This window comes from Zalophus californianus, chromosome 3 (assembly GCF_009762305.2).
Source record: "Zalophus californianus isolate mZalCal1 chromosome 3, mZalCal1.pri.v2, whole genome shotgun sequence".
NCBI lineage: Eukaryota > Metazoa > Chordata > Mammalia > Carnivora > Otariidae > Zalophus > Zalophus californianus.
In genome coordinates, this window is record NC_045597.1 from 97,140,928 (window position 1) to 97,165,661 (window position 24,734).

Sequence of the window (24,734 nt, forward strand, 5' to 3'; positions counted from 1 at the left end):
AGCAAGATGGCAGAGGAGTAGGAGACCTGGATTTTGTCTGGCCTCAAGAATTCAGCTGAAGAGGGATCAAACCATTCTGAACACCTACGAACTCAACAGAAGACCGAAGAAGAGTAGCAACAACTCTCTGAACAGAAAAGCGACCACTTACTGGAAGGTAGGACATGCGGAGAAGTGAATCCAAGGCGATATTCGGGAGGACAGACGGTGGGGGAGGGGGCCTCCACAGGCCGCTTCTGGCAAGTGATAGAGCTGCAGAGCACAAAATCGGAACTTTTAGAAGTCGGCTACGCTGAGGGACGTCACTCCAGTGGCTAAGAGGGAGGTGGAACACTCGCGGGACAGTGTGGTCTCAGGACCCTTGGGGTCACAGAAAGACCGGGGGTGCCTGAGAGCAGCAGAGCTCCCAGGTATCAGAGCGGGGAAGCCGGCTGCAGGGACGGAGCCGAGGCGCGGGCTCTCAGCTCGGGGTTGCCATAAACGGTGATCCGTGGCCCAGTCGGGCCACTGCTCCTCCAGCAGGGACCCAACAAGCGGCAGAGTCGGGAGACACCCCTTCCTCCCCCGGGAGGAGCGGCGCGGGAGTGCACCGCAGGGATCTGCTGGGTTTGGAGACTCCACACGGGGTCGGGTGCCAGAGATAGAAACACCCGGTCACAGGCCGGGTGAGCACGGAGTGCGGCCGGAGACTGGGGAGACGGGAGTGACTGCTTTTCTCTGGGGGTGCACTGAGGAGCGGGAGCCCGAGCTCTCGACTCCTTGGGATTGGAGATTGGGAGGCCACCATTTTCACTCTCATCCTCCAAAGCTGTATGGAAAGCTTGCAGGGAACAAAAGCTCCCGAGAGCAAAACGGAGCAGATTACTTAGCCTGGACCGACAAGGGTGGGGCAAATCGGCCTCCGGCAAAGACATTTGGGAACCACGACAACAGATCCCTCCCCCCAGAAGATCAGCACGAACAGCCAGCCAAGAACAAGTTTACCAATCAATGAGAACGGGAGAATGCCAGCACGAGGGGAATATTACACATAGAATTCATGGCTTATCATGATTCATTACTCTTTCAAAGTTAATTTTTCTAACTGTATTTTTTTTTAATTTTTCTTTTTCCCTTATTCAATCAACATCTTATCAACCCCCTTTTTAAAAAAAAATATTTTTCAGTTTTAGAGTCATATTCTATCCCAAAAATAAGTAGTTACCCTTATTTTTGGCATATATATATATAAGTTGTTCTCTCTTTAAAATTTTGAGATACAGTTTCTTCTAACAGATCAAAATATACCGTAAATCACTAGTGTATGCCTTTGTTCTAGTCTTCTGCCTGATCACATTCTCTGCCTTTTTTTTCTTTTTTAAAAAATCTTCTTCTTTTTTCAAACAACTTCTTACCTTATCAATTCCTTTTATAAAATCTTTTATAATTTTCATCTTTACAGTCATATTCCATCCCTTCATTGTATCAACCCTTATTTTGTACATATGTAAGTCTTTCTTTCTTTAAAATTTTAGGAGGCACTTTCTTCTAACAGACCAAAATACACCCAAAATCTAGTGTGTGGCACTGATCTATGCACTAGCCTGATCATATTTCATCATATTCTGTTTTTTTGCTTTTGTTCTGTTTTTGTTTGTTTTTATCTTTATCTTTTTTTTTTTTCCTCTTTCATTTTTCTTTCTTTCCCTTTCTTTTCCCCTGGTTTCAGGTCTTTTATGATTTCTTTATAGAGTATATTTTCTGGGGACATTGTTACACTGTTACCATTTTGTTTTCTAATTCATCTATTCTCCTCTGGACAAAATGACAAGATGAAAGAAATTACCTCAGCAAAAAGAACAAGAGGTAGTGCCGTCTACCAGGGACCTACTCAATATGGACATTAGTAAGATGTCGGACCTAGAGTTCAGAATTATGATTTTAAAGATACTAGCTGGGCTTGAAAAAAGCATGGAAGTTATTAGAGAAACCCTTCCTGGAGAAAAAAAAAGAACTAAAATCTAACCAGGTTGAAATCAAAAAGGCTATTCAGGAGGTGCAATCAAAAATGGGGGCACTAACTGCTAGGATCAATGAGGCAGAAGAGAGAATCAGCGATATAGAAGACCAAATGATGGAAAATAAAGAGGCTGAAAAAAGAGAAACAACTACAGGATCATGAGGGCAGAATTCAAGAGATAAGTGATACAATAAGACGAAATAATTGGGATCCCAGAAGAAAAAGAAAGAGAGAGAGGGGCAGAAGGTATATTGGAGCAAATTATAGCAGAGAACTTCCCTAATGTGGGGAAGAAAACAGGCATCAAAATCCAGGAGGCACAGAGAACCCCTCTCAAAATCAATAAAAATAGGTCAACACCCCGACATCTAATAGTAAACCTTACGAGTCTCAGAGACAAAGAGAAAATCTTGAAAGCAACTTGGGAGAAGAGATATGTAACCTACAATGGTAGAAACATTAGATTGGCAACAGACCTATCCACAGAGACCTGGCAGGCCAGAAAGGACTGGCATGATATCTTCAGAGCACTAAACGAGAAAAATATGCAGCCAAGAATACTATATCCAGAGAGGCTGTCATTGAAAATAGAAGGAGAGATAAAAAGCTTCCAGGACAAACAAAAACTAAAGGAATTTGCAAACATGAAACCAGCTCTCCATGAAATATTGAAAGGGGTCCTCTAAGCAAAGAGAGAGCCTAAAAGCAGCAAAGATCAGAAAGGAACACAGACAATATACAGTAACAGTCAATGTACAGGCAATACAATGGCACTAAATTCATATCTTTCAATAGTTACCCAGAATGTAAATGGGCTAAATGCCACAATCAAAAGAGACAGGTTATCAGACTAGATTAAAAAACAAGACCCATCAATATGCTATCTGCAAGAGACTCATTTTAGACCCAAAGACACCCCCACATTGAAAGTGAGGGTGGGGAAAACCATTTACCATGCTAATGGACACCAAAAGAAAGCTGGGGTGGCAATCCTTATACCAGACAAATTAGATTTTAAAAGAAAGAGTGTAATAAGAGATGAGGAAGGACACTATATCCTACTTAAAGGGTCTATGCAACAAGAAGATCTAACCATTGTAAATATCTATGCCCCTAACATAGGAGCAGCCAATTATATAAGGCAATTAATAACAAAAGTGAAGAAACACATGGACAACAATACAATAATAGTGGGGGACCTTAACACCCCCCTTACTGAAATGGACAGATCATCTAAACAAAAGATCAACAAGGAAATAAAGACTTTAAATGACACACTGGACCAAACCTACTTCACAGACATATTCAGAACATTCCATCCCAAAGCAACAGAATACTCATTCCTCTCTAGTGCCCATGAACATTCTCCAGAATACATCACATCCTAGGTCACAAATCAGGTCTCAACCAGTACCAAAAGACTGGGATTATTCCCTGCATATTTTCAGACCACAATGCTTTGACACTAGAACTCAATCACAAGAGGAAAGTCGGAAAGAACTCAAATACATGGAGGCTAAAGAGCATCCCGCTAAAGAATGAATGGGTCAACCAGGAAATTAAAGAAGAATTAAAAAAATTCATGGAAACCAATGAAAATGAAAACACAACTGTTCAAAATCTTTGGGATACAGAAAAGGCAGTCCTGAGAGGAAAGTATATAGCAATACAAGCCTTTCTCAAGAAACGAGAAAGGTCTCAAATACACAACCTAACCCTACACCTAAAGGAGCTGGAGAAAGAACAGCAAATAAAGCCTAAACCCAGCAGGAGAAGAGAAATCATAAAGATCAGAGCAGAAATCAATGAACCAGAAACCAAAAGAACCGTAGAACAGATCAACAAAACTAGGAGCTGGTTCTTTGAAAGAATTAACAAGATTGATAAACCCCTGGCCAGACTGAGCAAAAAGAAAAGAGAAATGACCCAAATCAACAAAATCATGAATGAAAGAGGAGAGATCACAACCAACACCAAAGAAATATAAAGAATTATAAGAACATATTATGAGCAACTAACTATATGCCAGCAAATTAGATAACCTGGAAGAAATGGATGCATTCCTAGAGAATATCAACTACCAAAACTGAATCAGGAAGAAATAGAAAACCTGAACAGACCTATAACCATGAAGGAAATTGAAGCAGTCATCAAAAATCTCCCCACAAACAAAAGCCCAGGGCCAGATGGTTTCCCAGGGGAATTCTACCAAACATTTAAAGAAGAATTAATACCTATTCTCCTGAAACTGTTCCAAAAAATAGAAATGGAAGGAAAACTTCCAAACTCATTTTATGAGGCCACCATTACCTTGATCCCAAAACCAATGACCCCATCAAAAAGGAGAATTACAGACCAATATCCTTGATGAACATGGATGCAAAAATTCTCACCAAAATACTAGCCAATAGGATCCAACAGTACATTAAAAGGATTATTCACCATGACCAAGTGGGATTTATCCCTGGGCTGCAAGTTTGGTTCAACATCCGCAAATCAATCAACGTGATACAATATATTAAGAAAAGAAAGAACAAGAATCATATGATCCTCTCAATAGATGCAGAAAAAGCATTTGACAAAAAACAGCATCCTTTCTTGATCAAAACTCTTCATAGTATAGGGATAGAGGGTATATACCTCAATATCATAAAAGCCATCTATGAGAAACCTACAGCGAATATCATTCTCAATGCGGAAAAGTTGAGAGCTTTCCCCCTAAGGTCAGGAACGCGGCAGTGATGTCCACTATCACTACTGCTATTCAACATAGTATTAGAAGTCCTACTAGCCAAAGCAATCAGACAACAAAAAGAAATCAAAGGCATCTAAATTGGCAAAGAGGAAGTCAAACTCTCACTCTTTGCAGATGATATGATATTTTATGTGGAAAACCCAAAAGACTCCACCCCAAAACTGCTAGAACGCATACAGGAATTCAGTAGAGTAGCAGGATATAAAATCAATGCACAGAAATCAGTGGCATTCCTATACACCAACAACAAGACAGAAGAGAGACAAATCAAGGAGTCGATCCCATTTACAACTGCACCCAAAACCATAAGATACCTAGGAATAAATGTAACCAAAGAGGCAAAGGATCTGTACTCAGAAAACTATAAAATACTCATGAAAGAAATTGAAGAAGACACAAAGAAATGGAAAAACGTTCCATGCTCATGGATTGGAAGAACAAACATTGTGAAGATGTCAATGCTACCTAGAGCAATCTACACATTCAGTGCAATCCCCATCAAAATACCATCGACTTTTTTCAAAGAAATGGAACAAATAATCCTAAAATTTGTATGGAACCAGAAGAGACCCCGAATAGCCAGAGGAATGTTGAAGAAGAAAAGCAACGCTGGCGACATCACAATTCCGGACTTCCAGCTCTATTACAAAGCTGTCATCATCGAGACAGTATGATACTGGCACAAACACAGACACACAGATCAGTGGAACAGAATAGAGAGCCCAAAAATGGACCCTCAACTCTACGGTTAACTCATCTTTGACAAAGCAGGAAAGAATGTCCAATGGCAAAAAGACAGTCTGTTCAACAAATGGTGTTGGGAAAATTGGACAGCCACATGCAGAAGAATGAAACTGGACCATTTCCTTACACCACACACAAAAATAGACTCCAAATGGTTTAAAGATCTAAATGTGAGACAGGAGTCCATCAAAATCCTAAAGGAGAACACAGGCAGCAACCTCTTCGACCTCAGCCGCAGCAACTTCTTCCTAGAAACATCGCCAAAGGCAGGGGAAGCAAGGGCAAAAATGAACGATTGGGATTTCATCAAGATAAAAAGCTTTTGCACAGCAAAAGAAACAGTCCACAAAACCAAAAGACAACCGACAGAATGGGAGAAAATATTTGCAAATGATATATCAGGTAAAGGGCTAGTATCCAAAATCTATAAAGAACTTGTCAAACTCAACACCCAAAGAACAAATCAACCAATCAAGAAATGGGCAGAAGACGTGAACAGACATTTTTCCAAAGAAGACGTCCAAATGGCCAACAGAGACATGAAAATGTGCTCAACATCGCTCGGTATCAGGGAAATCCAAATCAAAACCTCAATGAGATACCAGCTCACACCAGTCAGAATGGCTAAAATTAACAAGTCAGGAAATGACAGATGTTGGAGGGCATGTGGAGAAAGGGGAACCCTACACTGTTGGTGGGAATGCAAGCTGGTGCAACCACTCTGGAAAACAGTATGGAGGTTCCTCAAAAAGTTGAAAATAGAGCTACCATATGATCCGGGAATTGCACTACTGGGTATTTACCACTGAGATACAAATGTAGGGATCCGAAGGGGCATGTGCACCCCAATGTTTATAGCAGCAACCTCCACAATAGCCAAACTGTGGAAAGAGCCAAGATGTGCATTGACAGATGAATGGAAAAAGAAGATGTGGTATATATACACAATGGAATATTATGCAGCCATCAAAAGGAATGAGATCTTGACATTTGCAACGACCCGGATGGAACTGGATGGTGTTATGCTGAGTGAAATAAGTCAATCAGAGATAGACATGTATCATATGACCTGACTGATATGAGGAATTCTTCATCTCAGGAAACAAACTGAGGGTTGCTGGAGTGGTGGGGTGGTGGGAGGGATGGGGTGGCTGGGTGATACAGTGGGGAGGGTATGTGTGATGTTGAATGCTGTGAATTGTGCCAGACTGTTGAATCATAGATCTGTACCTCTGAAACAAATAATGCAATATATGTTAAGAAAAAAAAAAGAAGTTAGCAGGAGGGGAAGAATGAAGTGGAGTAAATCGGAGGAGGAGAGGAACCATGAGAGATGATGGACTCTGAAAAACAAACTGAGGGTTGTAGAGGGGAAAGGGCTGGGGGGATGGGTTAGCCTTGTCATGGGTATTAAAGAGGGCGTGTGGTGTGTGGAGCACTGGGTGTTATGCACAAACAATGAATCATGGAACACTACATCAAAAACTAATGATGTAACGTATGGTGATTAACACAACAATAAAAAATTTGAATGTAAAAAACCATGAATACATAATTAGTTGATTTCACAGGTAAGAAACTTGAGAATCAGAGATTATCCAGGCTCACAGAATTATTGAACAAGATATCTAAATATTAGTGAATATTGCACTCATGTTTCATGACCTTCATAATCTGGCCAATGGTTACCTCTCCTCCAACCTTATGAGCCCCCAAATAGTATTTATTTTTCAAAAAAATCAGTGAAGATCATAACTAGAGTTGTTCTGAGTTTCTTTCTGCCTGTAGCGTACTAAGATTATTTCTGTGGTTCACGCAGTCTGTTATGCAGGTCTTTGATCAATCGTTGCCTCCTCAGAGACCACTGTATGTGAAACTGCATAACCTGCTTATTTTTTGTTGAGAATTTAATATTTGAATATTATAAAGTGGTAACTCTGTAAATTAGATTCTTCTCTTTCCTAGTGTGCTTTATTTTTAACTAATTTACTTATTTTTGTTTGTTGAGGCAGTAGTGGTTCATTTGTTTAGTGATTTTCCTCAACTATTTTTGCAAAAACTATATTCCTTTTCATCTGTGGTCACTTGTCTCTTTCACTTAGCTTCTGTTCAACTAATGTTGTGATTTTCAATGTCGCATTTTTACAGAGATTGATTTGAACCAGGAACTAAAATAAAAAACAAAACCTCCAAAACAACGATTTTTGGAGACATTCTTTTTTAATTTAAGGAAGTTTCTCTCTATTCATATCATTACTTTTACCTTGACTGAGTGTTGAGTTTTTCAAATGCTTTTTTTGCATCCATTGATATGATCATATGATTTAGCTTGTTATTGTGAATATTATGTAAATTCATTTTTGAATGTTGAATCAGACTTGCAAATCTGGAATAAATTCCATTGGTAATTGGGAATATTTCTGTTGATACATTCTTGGATTTGATTTGCAAGTAGTTTGCTGAGAATTCTGTATATACATTCATAGGAGATCCTGGTCTGTAGCTGTTTTTCTGTCACTTCTTTATCAGCTTTTATGACAATTTTTTAGAATGAGTCAGGAGCTGTTACATCTGCTTAAATTTTCTTAAAGATGTTGCAGAAAATTGAAATGATTTTGTTTTCCTTAAACATTCAGTAGAATTTACCATCTGGGCCTAGCAGTTTTTAATTTTGGAAAATTATTGATTATTGCTTAAATTTTTATAATAGTTATGAACCTTTTCTGATTATTTATTTCTCCTTGCTTAGTTTTTGACAGTTTATGTCTTTCAAGATATTAAGTCCAGTTCATCTAATTGTTCAAATTACTTTATTTTCCTTTAAGGTCCATGGGCTCAGTAATGATGAATTCTCTTTCATTTTTCATACTATATGTGGTGATTAACAACATGTGTGAACTTGACTGGACCACTAGATGACCAGACATTTGGTCAAACATTATTCTGGGTGTGTCTATAAGGGTGTTTCTGGATGTCATTGGCATTTCAATCAGTAGACTGAGTAAAGCAAACTGCCTTCTTTAATGTGGAGGGGCATCATCCAATCAACAGGAAACCCAATAGAACAAGAAGACTAAGTAAGAGATAACTACTGTCTGGCTGCTTTGAGCTGGGGTGTCTGTCTTCCTGACCCACACTGAATATCAAACCTCCCAGCATTGGAATAGAACTTACACCATTGACTTTCCTGATTATTAGGCCTTTGATTTTTTGTTTCTCTCTCTCTCTCTCTCTCTCCCTTTTTTTCTCCTTGGTTTCTCTGGCTACAGGTATACAATTCTATTGATCTTTTTAAAGAGTGAGGTTTTGATTTTGTTGACTTCATCATTTCTCTGTCTTCAATTTAATTGATTTTGTTCTTATTTTTATTGATCTTATTCTGATTCCTTTAAGCTATATTATTATTTTATTTTGGTTTTCTAAGGTAAAAGCTTAGATTATTGATTTCAGATGTTCATTCTTTTCTATTATATGTATTCAATGTTATAATTTTCCACACATCTTGCTGTTTCAGTGGTCACTGCCCAAAAAAACAAAGAAATAAAGCCGGCAAGCCACTTTTCAGTCTTGAGCCTTACACAGCTGTCCTTAGCTGCTAAATTCTTTCTGATAACATTGTTATGTTGCCTTCACAGTTCTCACACTGGTATTTAAAGTATGTTCAATACACTGTTTGGATATGCTGGTAACTGCCTTTTGAACAGAGCCAACACCACCACAGTCCAGGCAGATGAGTTCTCTTTGGGCTACAGCCTTGGCTGAGTGTGACCCCAGAAGACAGGGTGAGTTATGTATCCAGCAGAACACATTTGGCAGATAGAGGAAGCATCTGAGAATAAGACCATACTTATTGCAGGGACTGTGTAATCTTACTGTTTTATCTTGGCATGTGTTGTATGTAATGGTGATTTATATTTCAATGTATTGAAAACTTTTCATTTTATTCAAGAAATGTGTCACATGTTAAAACCTTAAAAGTTTCTGTAATCTCAAAAAAAAAAGAAAAAAAAACTACCTTTTTTGTATCCCACAAATTTTGGTAAGATATATTTCCATCATAATTTAAAGCTCAAAAAATTATTTTTTATTAAGATTGTCTCTTTGACCCATGTGTTATTGGAAAAATATATTTTTCAATCTCCAAGTATATTTGTGATTTTGTAGCTATTTTTCTTTTATTGGTTTCTAATTTAATTCCATTGTGGTCTGAGAGTACATATTGAATACACTGTATACACTCTATTATTTTAAATAAGTTAAGGTATGTTTCCTGACCCAGAATGTGGTACATCTTGGTAAACGTTCCATGGGAACTTGAGGAGAAGATGTATTCTGCTGTTCTTTGGTGAACTGTTCTACAAATGCTGCTGATATCCAATTCACTGATGTTGCTATTGAGTTCTGCCTGCTGGATCCGTTTATTACTGATAGATGGGTGTTGAGGTCTTCACCTATAATAGTTGTTTATTTTCTCTTCTAGTCTAGTTCTATTAGTTTTTGCTCCACACATTTTGATTCCCTGGTATTAAGTACATATACGTTAAGGATCGTTTGTCTTTTTGGAGAATTGACCCCTTATCATTATGTAATGTCCCCCCTTTTTTTATCTCTGATGATTTTCCTGTTCTGTAGTCTTTGTCTGAAATTAATATAACTATTCCATTATTCCACCTTTCTTTTCATTAGTGTTAACACGTTATATCTTTATCTCTTTACTTTTAACCTAGCTGAGTTCTTATATTTAAAGTAGGGTGTTTTTTGTTTTGTTTGGATAATAGATAGGTGGGTTTTGTTTTTTATTCTGCCAATCTCTAGCTTTTAAATGGTGTATTTAGACCAGTCACATTTAAAATGATTATTAATACATATGGTTTAATATCTACAGCATCTGTAGCTGTTTACTGTTTATTGCATTTTCTTTTTCTTGTCGGCCTCTACCTGCTTTCTAGGAGTTTTAATTGAATATTTTATATGATTCCATTTCCCTTTTACCATTTTAATTTATATATATATATGTGTGTGTGTGCATGTGTGTATTTTTAGTTGTCGTCCTAGAGTTTACACACTTGAATAGTGGTGATGAAGTTCATGCAAGACCATGAACACTAAGAGTCGGCAAGATTAACAGACCGAAAGGAGAGCTGGAGGTGAGGTAGAATAAGAGAGGAAAAAATGAAATCGACTAAGGAAACTCATTAGGACAAATTGAAACTAAACCTGGTTCAGCCCCGATTACTCTGATGACATACACAAGTTAAACCTTTCATTATGCAGCTGCACTTGTGCCTGGCCCAGAACTGGGAGGAGGAGGATCCTGTGGGATTCCAACGCCTGGAGGCCAGTTTGCTGCCCCACCCAAGCGAGATGAGCCGGAAGAGCAGCAACATGCATGAGCTACAATAGTGCCTACACTTTATACCAACCTTCAGAGCTGCTTCACTTTTACCTTCCATATCTCACACACATTTGTCTTGTGATCAACTCTAAAGTGGGACTATAAAGAAAGGTAATTCTAGGAAATGTAGCATCTGTTCAGCAAGGTCAGATGTGTAGAAATTATAACACACAGCCTTTCAAAATACATATGGAAAAATAACTGTGTAAACTAGCACATGAAGAATGAAATAAACAACACAGATAATAATTCTTGCAGGTGAGGAGGAAAGTTTCTTTCAGTTTAAGGCAATATAAGGACAAACAGAAATAATTTTAATTGAAAATTAATGTTTGATATAGCTTTGATTGGGAGATGGATGTAGAGTGGGGAAGAAGTTTTGGTTGACTATATAATGGGTAGGAAAGTTAATAGGACTGTGGGTAGAGGGACATAGATAGACTACTTTAACTAGAGTTGAAGAACCATATAGGAGAGCAATAGAAAATAAACCTGGAAAGGAAATGTAAGGCAGTTTGATAACTCACTGGTATAGTGAGACATTATTATTAACTGAAGTCCATACTTTACTGAATTCCCCTTAGTTTCTACCTAGTGTCCTTTTGTTGCTGCTGCTGCTATTGTTGTTCTGGAATCTCATTTGTCTTGTTTTTTTTTTTTTTTTTTAAAGATTTTATTTATTTATTTGAGAGAGCGAGAATGAGAGAGAGAGAGCACATGAGAGGGGGGAGGGTCAGAGGGAGAAGCAGACTCCCCGCTGAGCAGGGAGCCTGATGCGGGACTCGATCCCGGGACTCCAGGATCATGACCTGAGCCGAAGGCAGTCGCTTAACCAACTGAGCCACCCAGGCGCCCTGAATCTCATTTGTCTTGTGATCAACTCTAAAGCGGGACTATAAAGAAAGGTAATTCTAGGAAATGTAGCATCTTTTTCAAAAAAAAAAAAGAAATTTACTTTCCTTTCTTCATCCGTTTTCAGGCAAGAAACCATTAGGTAATTTATACACATGTTCTGCCCTCAAGGAGGTGGATCTATATTACATTTAGTCATCAGTCATGTCTCCTTGGACTCCTGGCTTTGACAGTACCTCAGATTTCCCTTGTTTTTTCATGAACTTGATAGTTTTCAGAAGTATGGGCCAGGTATTTTATTGAATTTTCCTCAATTGGGATATATATGATTTTCTCTTTTTTTTTCCTTATGATTATATTGTAGTTACGGTTACTTGGGAGAAATACCACACAAATCAAGTGCCATTATCATCACATCATATCAAAGGGTACATACTATCAACATGACTTATTACTCTTGCTGTTAACCTTGATCATCTACAGAAAATGTTTGCCAGGTTTCTCCTATAAAGTTACTTCCTCTTCCTTTTCCATACTGTACTCTTTGTAAAGAATTCACTGTGTGCACCCCACACTTAAGGAGTGGGGGGCTATGATCCACCTCCTTGAGGGCAGAACATATGTATAAATTACCTAATGGTTTCTTGCCTGAAAACAAAGGGATGAAGAAAGGAAAGTAAATTTCTTTTTTTTTTTTTTAATGATTTTATTTATTCATTTTAAGAGAGAGCAGTCACAATTGGGCCCATGGGTAAGGGGAGGGGCAAAGCAAGAGGAAGATAGGAGAATCTCCAGAAGACTCCCCCTTGAGTGTGGAGCCAGACTCATGGCTCGATCTCACAACCCTCATCATGACCTGAACCAAAATCAAAAGTTAGATGCTTAACCGACTGAGCCACCCAGGCGCCCCAGGAAAGAAAATTTCTTAAAACAACTATTAACAATATAGCAAATGTGGTAACTAGAATCAGGTTATTTCAGTGTTCTATTAAAATGGTGTACTTCATTCCCTGTATCATGAAAAACATGTAAGTTAATTAAAATGTGGAATCTGTCTTAATTTCTTAACAACGAAGGAAAGAAGAGGCATGCTTAGATGTCTAAAATATACAATAAAACATTAGAAATTATGAAAGAGATTCAGATAAAATTTCCTGAGAGTTAATAATTAGAAGTTTATTTCACTGGCAAATTTGTAACATTGCAGACTTTTGACTAGTGCTGGAATTATTAAGAAAAATTCCCATTAAATTTGAAGCTGATAATGCCCATGTCCTGGAATCTTAATGCAACTGGACTAAAATTCAGAGAAAGGGGGCCATAGTACTGGCCAGGATATTGATCTTGATTTTACCAAGAGAACCATTTTGTTCTGATACACAATGGTGACAAGGAGAACTATATGTGGGGCCAGAAGATTCACAGAAGAGCCCATTTATACATTTATAACCAGTATTTCTGGTGAAGAAAACAGTGGCTGCCCAATAAAAACAAAACCCACCAAGAACGTAAATTATTATGTATGGAGTATATTGTTAAAATGTTGAATGTTTGCCAATATGGCAGTTGAAAAACATTTACACTTTTAGAGTCAGTTCTAGTAAAAGGCAGAATTGAAACCAGATTTCAAGGGGTTATAGAGTAAGCAAAGATATTTTTAAAAAATGAATAAAAGGGAAAGTGAAATTAAAGAGTAGAAAAGTTGGCCCATCCAGGAGGCTGGATAATAAGGAACTCTCAGGCATGGGACTTCAGTGCTGTTTGCTTTCCTTTTGTCTCCTAATTCAGCTATTTACTTCTCCTGAGCCAATGAGATGATGAAAAGCTACTGCCATCTGTGTGTCAGAAAAAGTTGGGCTCCTTTTGGCTCCCAAAGAAAATACCGGCAATAAGTGACAAGAACAACTCCTTAGCCCAAAGTCCAAAGTAAGCCCTGAGAAGAGTGTGTTGGCATTCTCTGACAAAGAAAAGGCAATTTAGAAAGGGAAATAAAAGGCAAAAGGTCTTCCTTGCTTTTGAGGTGGGAAAAGAGAGTAAAATAAAATAGTCTGAGCCACAAAATAAATATCCATTGATTTATACTGACATAAATAGTTAAATAAATAAGATAATAAATGAAAGAAAGAAAAAAAGAGAGAGAGACAAATCTGCTGTGTAGAGATATTCCAAATAATTTAGGTAGATACTTTGCCTTTAAAGAGGTGGAACACAATTCTCTACTCATTAAGTGTGGGCTGTGCACACCGAAACTTCATTACACCATGTACAATACATTAAGTAGAGAGGAAGAAACCAGACAAACACTACCTCAGCCAGCCCATCAGGGCCAACATCAGCATCGATAAGTCATGTTAGTCGTATGTACTCCTTGGTGTCATGAGAATGGCATCTTAACTCTGTGATCTTCCTCCCAAAACTAAGACCCAACCTAATCATGAGAAAAACAGCAGACAAACTCAAGTTGGGGAACATTCTACAAAATACCGACCAGGACTTCTCAATATTGTCAAGGTCATCAAAAACAAAGGAAGACAAAGCAACTGCCACAGCCAAAGGAGATCGGACAACTAAAAGTAATGTGATATACTGGAAGGGACCCTGGAGGACAAAAAGGATATTAGGTAAAAATTAAGGGAATCTAAATAAAGTATGGACTTCAGTTAACAACAATGTATAAGTATTGGTTCATTAACTGTTGCAAATGTACCATACTAATGCAAGATATTAATCACAGAGGAATCTGGGTAGGGGGTATATGAGAACTCTGTACTATCTTCATAACTTTTCTGTCAACCTAAAACTATTTTAAGACTAAAAGTGTAAGAAATAGGGACAGTACATAGGAACAGATAACACTGAGGAAAAGACAAGGTAGTGAATGTAATACATTCTGCATGAAATTACTAAAGTATACAGAAAGGAGTATATTGACAGGGCAGAAAGTGTGTGAGATTCGAAGTATGCAGCAGGTAGAAGGGGTATAAAATGAAGGGCAAAGAGCATCAATGTCCTAACAGTGAAGTACCTGGACACGGAAAAGATTTCACAAAAAATGTGTAGCTCTTTGCATAAATGCATATAAATAAGGAAAACGGCAGAAAGGCAAAAAGAAAATAGGAGTAGACCTGAGTCAATGGCCTAGCTATTCCCAAGGAACATGACACTTGTTTTTAATGAAGACAAACTGCTGTTCAAAACTCAACTCACACCTCCATGTGTTCTGGTAATTAGTTGTTGATATTGAATAGTAAAGCTTGATAAGAGTGCTCATTAGACCAACAGACAATAAGATTTTCAAGAATTGGGACTATATTATTTAAATTGTAGCATCTAGCAGTTATTATGTAAATGTTTGCTAAATGAATGAATACTTATACATTTATTACAATTGCTCTTTCTTTTCTCTGTAACAATCGTCCCTAGTACTTGTGTATGTGTGTCTGCGCATATGTGCACACTGGACCTTTTTCATTATTCAGCTCATTGTTCAAATATCTTCGTAGAGAGGCTTTTCCTGATCGCTAACATGAAATGGATTGCCTGTCACCCACTGCTGTCACTCCCTATCCCTTTACCCTTTTGTATTTTCTTTTTAACATACAACATATCTGAAATTATTTATTTATACATGTCTTTGTTCATTGCCAACTAAGTTGTAAGCTTCCTGAACACTGCAGTCATCGTGGTTTATCCCAAAATGATACTCAGAAATATTAACAAATTAGATTCCACAATCTAAAATGACAAGGTTGAAAAAGTGAAAGCAAACATACTTCAGAAAGTTCAACAAATCAGTAGACTTAAGGATATAAAAATTCACCAAGGCCTAAAAGGGAGATATACTACAACTGACTCAGCCCTAAAGCCCACACTTTTTGATGGACTAAAGGCTTATTTTATATGTTAGGAACTAAATGTCCATTATTCTATAAAGCAATTTGGATTTAATATATGAGCAGAAGCAAGAAAAACTGAAATAAAGACTTGATAACAGTTTCATAAAAGTTGCTCCGTCTACCAGAATCTCCAACTGTGTCACAGTCTGACCCTGCAGGTTTTATCTTCCCCATCTGACGTGCCCTTCCTCTGTGGTATCATCTGATGCAGTGGCTTTAACTACCAACTATTCACTGACAACTCTTAAATGTTTCTGTTCCACTCCCCTCAATTCCAGAATCAAATAGCTAACTACCCACCTAACAGCTTACATAAAGACGTATTTGATATTTGAAATTTAACGTTGTCAACAATTAACAACTGTTAATTGTCCTAACTGTTAATTCTCCAATACGTGTGTTGCCTCCCACCTAATCCATCTCAGTTAATGAATGACATGTTCTGATCAGTAATTTTGTTAGAGTTCCCCTTCACTCTTTTCTGTCATACTTCATATATAGTATGTGAGGATGTCCTAAGGATTTATGTTCAGAATATGTCCGGAATTAGTCACCTTCTCAATTCCTCCACCCAAATGCACCTGACGCAAGTCACTACCATCCCTCTCCAGTTACAAAGGTAGCCTCCTAACTGGTCTCATGTCTATTCCCTTGCCTTTTTTCAATGCAGTAGCCAGAATTATCTTGTTAAAATATAAATCAGGGCAGGGGCGCCTGGTGGCTCAGTCAGTTAAGCATCCGACTCTTGATTTCAGCCCAGGTTGTGATCTCAGGGTTGTGAGATGGAGCCCTGCATAGGGCTCCACACTAGGCATGGGACCTGCTTAAGATTCTCTCTCTCCCTCTATTGCTCCCCCAACCCTAAAAAAAAAAAAAAAAAAATCAGGGCATGCCACTGCTTTACTCAACCCTTCAGTTGTTTCCATTTCTCTCAGGGCAAAAACCAAGTTGTTCAATGGACAAGGACCCACCTGATTACCTTTCTGATCTCATCTCTTGCTGCTTTCCCCTCATCACAGTCTTCCAGCCATGTTGAATCCTTGCTACTTCTTAAACAAGCCCAACATGCTCAGTTCAGGTCTTTGTGTGTATTGTTCCTTCTGCCTTAAATGATCTTCCCTCCAGATATGGGCATGATTGTTTATCTGCTTCAGGTTTTTGACCCGAATACCACCTTCAGTTAAATTTGAATTCCTCCCACCCAAACCTCCCTTCCAACATGACAGTGCAGATCATCATATCACATGTTAGATATTTAGCTGATTTATAATATTTATAGTCTCTCTCCTCTTACCAAGCTCCATGAGGGCAGGAATGTGTGCCTATTTTGCTGAATGATGACTCCTCAGAACCTAGTTCTGGGTATGGCATTATGGTATAAGTGTTCATAATTTGTTGTATAAATTTAGTAAATATGATTAAAATAGAAGAAAAAAGTTTACTATTTGAAAAAAATATACATTGTTTTAGACAAAAGCTTTCCAAAAAGTGAAGCGGTGAACAAAATATCATTATATGGGGCGCCTGGGTGGCTCAGATGGTTAAGCGTCTGCCTTCAGCTCAGGTCATGATCCCAGGGTCTTGGGATCGAGCCCCACATCGGGCTCCCTGCTCAGCGGGAAGCCTGCTTCTCCCTCTCCTGCTGCTGCTTCTTCCCCTGCTTGTACACACTCTCTCTCTGTCAAAAATAAATCTTGGGCGCCTGGGTGGCTCAGTCGTTAAGCGTCTGCCTTCGGCTCAGGTCATGATCCCAGGGTCCTGGGATTGAACTCCGCACGGGGCTCCTGCTCCGCGGGAAGCCTGCTTCTCCCTCTCCCACTCCCCCTGCTTGTGTTCCCTCTCTAGCTGTGTCTCTCTGTCAGATAAATAAAATCTTAAAAAAAAAAAAAAAAAAAAAAAATTAAAAAAAAAATATCATTATATATATTGTAAATATCAAGGGCCACTGGTCCATGTAATTACCTCAATTTTCCACATCAGCACCCATGAAGACCATTAAAATACTGATAATATTCACATTTGCCCAGTGTTTTAACTTGTAAAGCCCATGGGTTGCTTTTGTTGATCTTCTAACCATTATACTACCATAAGCTGCAAAATCAAAGCAAAAAATAGATGAATTTTTGTGAAACAAAAACAAATTTATGGAAAGAGGTTCTTAAGACAAAAGAAAAGAAGAAACAATAAGCACAGTGTGCCGATAACAAGACACATTAGTTATTATAACAATAATCTGCTTGGGTTGTTATAAAAAGATAGCACAGACTGAATGGTTTAAACAGCATACACTTACTTTCTCACAGTTTTGGCGGTAGAAGTAGAAGATCCAGGTGCCATAAGGGCTGGCTCCATCTTAGGCTTCCTTTCCTGTTTTGCAGATAGCCAAGTTCTTGCTGTGTCCTCACATTGCCTTTATTTTGTGTGCGTTCAGAAAGAAAAAGAGAGAGCTCTGGTGTCTCTTCCTCATCTGATAAGGACACCCATCCTACTGGAGTGGGGCCCCAACCTTATGACTTTATTTAATTACCTCCTTATTGGCCCTATTTTCAAATACCGTCACAATTGGGATTAGCACTTTCATACATTTCAAAATGTATGAATTTTGAAGGAACACAATTCAGTCCATAACATGCACATACTCACTTTTTACATGAGTCAGGATAGTTCAAGTTGCAAGGAATAGAGACACTCTACCTCAGTAAATGGACATTTATTATAAGATACATCTCAGGATACAAAGCTCCAGTGACCTTATTGTTTTTTAGTGTACTGAAAATGAAAATATTTATTCCTTACTGTAGGGCTTTACCATCAGCTCACTAAGTCACCCTTTTCTATCTATCTATCTATCTCTCTGTCTGTCTGTCTGTCTATCTATCTATCTATCTATTTATCTATCTATCTATCTATTTTTGCTTCTCTGTCTCCTGGTGACTGACTCTCTTTGTCTCATATTCAGAAGTCCTGAGAAGGAATAAGATTTTCCTGACTTATCACAACAGAATACTGAGGAGCCTGCTGGGTAGAACTATTTCAAAAAGCCTTTTTTTTAGCTGAATGATCCACCTACTGTCTATCTTTTTGCTCTGAACTACTCTCTGTCCGAAGGGCTATGATTATTTTATGGTGGTAATGTACGAATAGTATTCCAAATGAGAGGATTTCCTTTCTTAATTATCTTTTAAGAATTCCCTATAGCAAGCCCATCATAGCCTTGAGCTATGGATATAGTTTATCAGCTATGGATATAGTTTATCTAGTATACTTTGTCTAGTTATTAAAAGGGACTTGAAGTCTCCTAGCCACTGACCATGACCACTTCTGACACTTAACAGGTGCCATATGAGTCTGCTGTGGGAAAGACTGTAATGCTTATTAAATACCCATTTGCAACCCTAAGTTTTAAAATATTTTGCAGAGCCATGAGACTTGGCCATTGGGTTGTGTAGAAAAGCAAAATATATAGCCAAATCAGTAAAAATATGCCTACAGACAAACATGCATGGTTCTCTAGTCTCTCTTTTTATAACAACCAAAAGGTCATTTTTTTTTTCCTGTGGGTGTGTGTGTGTTTCAATAATGGAGGCACAAGATAATGGAGCATAGCATAATCAAGAAATAGTTTGTCTTGAAAACCATAAATGTCATCTGCCAGGTTGTAAAATTATTTGGGGGTTATTGTTATCACAGCATAGCCTTTCCTATCGGTTATTAAAAACAAAAAAGAGAGAGAAAGAGAAAAGGAAGAATTTGTTGAAACGAACAAAAGCCTAAAATTCATGGCTTTAGTTTAATAGTTAAGCTTCATTGTTGAGAGTGAGGGAGAATAAACTGTAAGTCCAAAAAGGTAGTGACCCACATAATAAAATGGCAAAATACAAGGCAATACTCTTATCTGTGGAAACCTGGAAAACAATTCCTGTATCATGAACTTTTAGCTCTGCACAAAGAACTCGGCAAAGGACATTAGTGGTAGGCTTTACTTGTTCTCAGATGCATCAGGAAGGCACTGAAGGAAAGAGCTGAACTCAAGGAAGGACTACTGGCTTCGTGAGCAGAAATGAAGGAAATGGAGAAATCTCAGAAATTGAGGAAGTAGTTGCAGCGCAGAAAAGCCAACTTTCAAGTGCACACAATCAAAGGGCACCTGGCTGGCTTAGCTGATGGAGCATGCTATTGATCTCTGGTCATAAGCTGAGAGTCAAATTCTAGATTGAGAGAATTTAACAGATATGTAGCAAAACCTTTTAATTGACTGGATTGCCTCTGGGGAAAGATTAGACTAAGGTGCAGCACCCAGTAAATCCTCTCCATTTATGAAATAATTAGTAGGGAAACTTATAATAATGACTGGCTCTTTTAACTAATCACATAAACTCAAAGTACCCATCTTTAAATCCATTAAGTATATGAAAGGGTGAGTGGTAAGAAAGAGGGAGAGGGTAATATAAAGCAAGGAATTATGTCCAGCATGAAAAGTATATTTGAAATAGAACTGTGGGCAGGATTACTGTCACGTGATATGGATGAAATACAGTTCATTAGAAGCATAGTCACCAAGTTTTAGAAATCCAGACTGAAAGAGACTATAACTTAAAGAGCACTGGGACACTAACCTTTTATAGAAAAAGTGGGTTGAGAAGGCTGCACAGCACCCAAGAAGAGATTATTTCCCAGCCTTAGATATGCCCAAGATGGATAATAGAGAAGGAAGACTAGTAGAGGGAGAAAAAAATCTTGGAGGGTGTTGGACAGTGGAACAATTCTCAGGGTGAGAAATTTGGGCCCAATCAACAGTTTCCTTATTTGGGGTGGGGACTCACACAATGTCTGTCCAGTGAGTTTTCAGAGGATTTATATAATTCTTCTCAGTCTTGAATTGAAATATTTATTTTAGCTACATCAATCCTATTTACCACTGCATATTGGATGTGTCTTTTTAAGTTACTTGGTCTTGAGACCAAGAGGAACCAACTGTGAGGTCAATGTAGAGAGCACCATACATTACCTAGGTATCCTAAACTTTGAGCTGCCTACTCAAGAAATGTAGGAGTTGTCTCCCTCTGGAAAAGGGAGTAAGGGGAGAGCTTGAGACGAGGATGGCTATGACAGAAACAATAATGTTCACTTGTATTCTGACTGACATTTTCCAGCTTCCTTAAAATTTACACAGTCATATGGTAGTTCTACTCAATAGGCTGTGAGGGAAAGCAACCTCGGCCACCTACTCGTTTTATTGGTAAAAATCCTTGCATACCTTTTCAGCCTGTTTTCCCTAACACTGCCTGAGTCAGAAATAAACCTTTGCTGTGTTAAGCCTATGGGATTTCATGATTAATGTTTTTTAACTCCATGAAATATTCAATCCTAACTAACCTTATGTCTGGTAGCCTCCCATTCCTGCTATGGTCAATAGGACTATTTCAATTTTCCTTTCTCATTAGCATTTTTTGGGCTCAGGTAGGAATATCGGGCAAGGGCTATTTTAACCTCTGAAGGTTTTCTTTTAAATGACTGCCAGTGCAAAAATATTATTTTGCATCCTGGAAGGGATTTTAAAGCAGGAGTGAGTCAGCCAGATACATGTGATAAATGGCAATTCCACTTTTGCATCCCATAGTTGGTGGTCTTTTAAATCTTCAGTTTTGAGCAGCATAGGCCACTGCTGGGTTTAAGTTTGTATCAGTGAACCCAAAAAGTTATGAAAGCTACCAAATATGGCTCATATTAACACACAGTGTGTAATTTAACCCATGCACCTCCACAAACAAACAAGGAACCGATCATCTCAGTATAATTACCTATTTGATAAGCTTTCTCATCAGGAGCCCTTAAAATTTCATATTTATTAATTCTTTCTTGGTTTCTTTTAGAAGATTCTATAAAAATTCCCTCATAATCCATTTCTTTCTTTGTTAATCTGACTTTTTGACATTTTTCTCAGGTCCACAGGGCATTCTGATAGCATTTGCTCTAACGTAGGGATAAATTAAGAACAGATTTGTATGGTTTTTAAGTGTTGGGAGTCTCCAACACCCCAGGCACTTTCAATTCTTCCTAAATAATTGCATTCAAATTCCTGGGTGCCAGACCTTTGACTACTCATGTCCTGATCTTGACCTTGAAATCCTATTATCTTTGGACCTCATTTCTTTAAAATGCACTACGCATATCTCAAGGGCTAGTTTTAAGTTATCTCAGAGCATCAGTTACAGGGAGAAAACATACCTTAAAATGTTCATCTGATAACACTGTCTTTTCTCCCCTTTGTCTTGTGTTTTTTTCTATGGTGGTCATTTTGAGGTATGAGAAGTAAACCTTTCCATCTACTGTGCCTACATCACTTAGAACATTGAAGTATTCCAAAGCCGCAGACAAAGCTCTGCTTTTAGTCTTTTGGTAGAGAAATATTTTATATAATAGCTTAATCACCAACTTCACAGACAAATCATGAGCTACTACATGCTACCTTCAGCCTTGTACCACTGCCAGTTCCATAACCTCCAAGCCTTTATGAGGATCCATTACTTACACGTTAACTTGCAGTAACTATTTTAGATGGCACTTTATTTTTTCATACTACAAGGAACATGGACTGGCTTTGGTGGCCTGTTAATGGTGGTTAAATTCAAGAAAAAAAAAGTTTCAAAAGCTGTATAAGCAAGACTCTTGAACTGGAAACTCATTCAGGTCACAATTACTATCCCTAGCAGTCCTCTATCCCATGGATGTAACGTCTAAATTTATTTCCTTTTTCCCTCCTGACAGTTGCATATACTTACATACTTCACACACACACACACACACACACACACACAAACACACCCCTAGACACATGCACATACGTGCACTTTTCCAGGTCCATAGGTTTTTATTTCCTTTTTCTTCCTATAGACTTGCTCAGATTCTGTTGCCACTGTAACCTGTTGTTAGCTGATGCTTTCACAGTAAACCTAATTCCTGATTATGTTAGTTTAGTCTGTCATGATCAGATATAGACTACTTTTGTCCAGCAGAAACTTTAAGACCACCTCTTAATTTCCTGGCCCAACTATCAAAATAGCTGATTTAGGGTTAGTATCACGTGATGCAAGATATGATGATCAACACAAAATGAACCACCAAGCCTGCTTTTCTTAGACGCAGCCTATAGGGAAAGAGAAAGTGGACCAAGGAAGGCCTTCTTAAAGTGGTTAAAAGTGAAGGTGACGGTAGATATATTTTGGGATATTGCTGATGAATTGAATGAGACAGATAAAGAGAAAAATAAAAGATGAATGACAGGTTTTTGACCCAAACAACTGGTGATTTGCAATTTACTTTACTGAATGAGAGAAGATGGGGCAGAAAGGATAGGAGGAGGAGCATCACATGTCACTTTGGGTATGCTAAGTATGAGAGGCCCATCACATATCTCAGTGCATTTGCTGAATCAGCAGCTGGCTGTATGTAATCTAGCAATCAGAAGAGAATTTTGGCTGAAGGTAGAAACTCAGGGATTACCAGCATTCTTTTAGAGGCTGTGGAGTGGAATTTATGACTATTAAGATTGTAGGAAACAGCTATGTATTACCATATATAAAGATGGCAGTAAACCTGGAGGTGATAAAATAATAGCAAGAGTGATAAGGGGCTACTTTGCATTTTTTAACACTTTATAATTTTTCAATGAGTAATCACAGCAATAGTCTATCCTTATATGAATCATGTCAGAGAGAAAGGGGAGTTCCTAATGTCTTTTAATATGAGGACTGAAATACCAATTGTTAAAAGTTACTTATACACAGATGCATGCATAGACCACAGGAGATCTGGGACTAGCTTTTAGATTGTCCTCACAAGCCTATGCTTGCTACCTCTACATCTTATGCTTTAGGTGGACTGACTTCAAGAAAGGAGACAAAGAAATCTCCAAACCTTACCAAGATTTCATATTCTATAAAACTGGAAAAATGGATTTCCCCAACAATTTTCTACTTAGGACAATGAGGGTAACATGGGAACTCCCCCATATCTAGATCTGGAATAGGGTTCCTGAGAGGAAGAGATGTCTATTCATGATGTACTGTCAGAATGTGTGATATTTGCTTAGATACTAAGGTTAACATGCTGGGGTTATATTCTATTTATTTCTAGAATTGATTCTCCACCAACACACATTTCCAGGTTTTTTTCTCTTTGCAAATGGTCAATCCAATTCCTATAACATTTACACTGCTGATACAAAGTCACAAGGCCAAACGCTGGGAAAGATGAAAATGTGTTTATTAAAATCATGCTTGTGCCTTCTCAAAAGCAATGCAAAGGAGAGGATAAAGTCTAAGTCCCAGGGATACGAATTAAGAAAATCTTATAAAGTAGAAATTTGAACTTGTTTTTCTTTCTTTTCTTATTTTTCAACAAGAAAATTAACTTTTAGTAAGAAAATTCCTGGACTGATAAAGATCCTGCACCAAGAGGATTTTTATCAACACTGGTAGACACAGATGCCTACCATCCTTTACCATTCCTTTTGGTATGGGTACCTTGGTTTTCTAATAGGAAACTTTCTTCCTCTCAGCTCATGTGGCCATGTAGGTCTGATCTCAACTACTGATACAAGGAGAGCCAGGCCTACTCATTCAGGGGATATCACTTCTCTGACCAGAACAATTAATCCATGGATGGCCATGTAACTCAAAAAGCTAATGGTATTCCTTCTCAAACTATTAATGAAAGAGAATTCTATCCTCACTGAAACTCAGTTGATAGGAAACTCACCTTGACATAGGTGGGGCTCACAATGTTGAGAGAGGCTGTTAAAGAATGAAGCCAGCAGAGAAGATAGAAAGTCTAACCTATAAAGAGATGGACCTGATAACTTTGCTTGAATCTCTGTACATTAGAATTATAAAGCATTTATTTTCTCCTTATGCCTACTTAAATGGTTTCTCTGTTTCACGCAACTGAAATATTCTCTTCTAACAAATTGATATTCAACTATAGTTCTTTTTGTAGTATGGTCTCCAAGCTGTGCCAATGCTGAGATTCAAATTTTGCCTACTTATAAAATACTGGAAATTTTTGAAAGACACTGTCATGAAGGCTTTCACT

At 38.1% G+C, this 24,734-nt stretch overlaps 1 long non-coding RNA gene across 1 annotated transcript in view; it reads right to left on the reverse strand.

Moving 5' to 3' along the window:
- Positions 1-204: 204 nt before the first annotated feature.
- Positions 205-24,734, reverse strand: part of LOC113919309 — a 37,421-nt gene continuing 12,891 nt past the window's right edge. Inside the window, exons 2-3 of the long non-coding RNA XR_003518951.1 lie at positions 17,935-18,051; positions 205-252 (exon numbers count right to left, since the gene is read on the reverse strand). This is a non-coding gene — a long non-coding RNA (uncharacterized LOC113919309). The remainder of the gene's footprint in view (positions 253-17,934; positions 18,052-24,734) is intronic.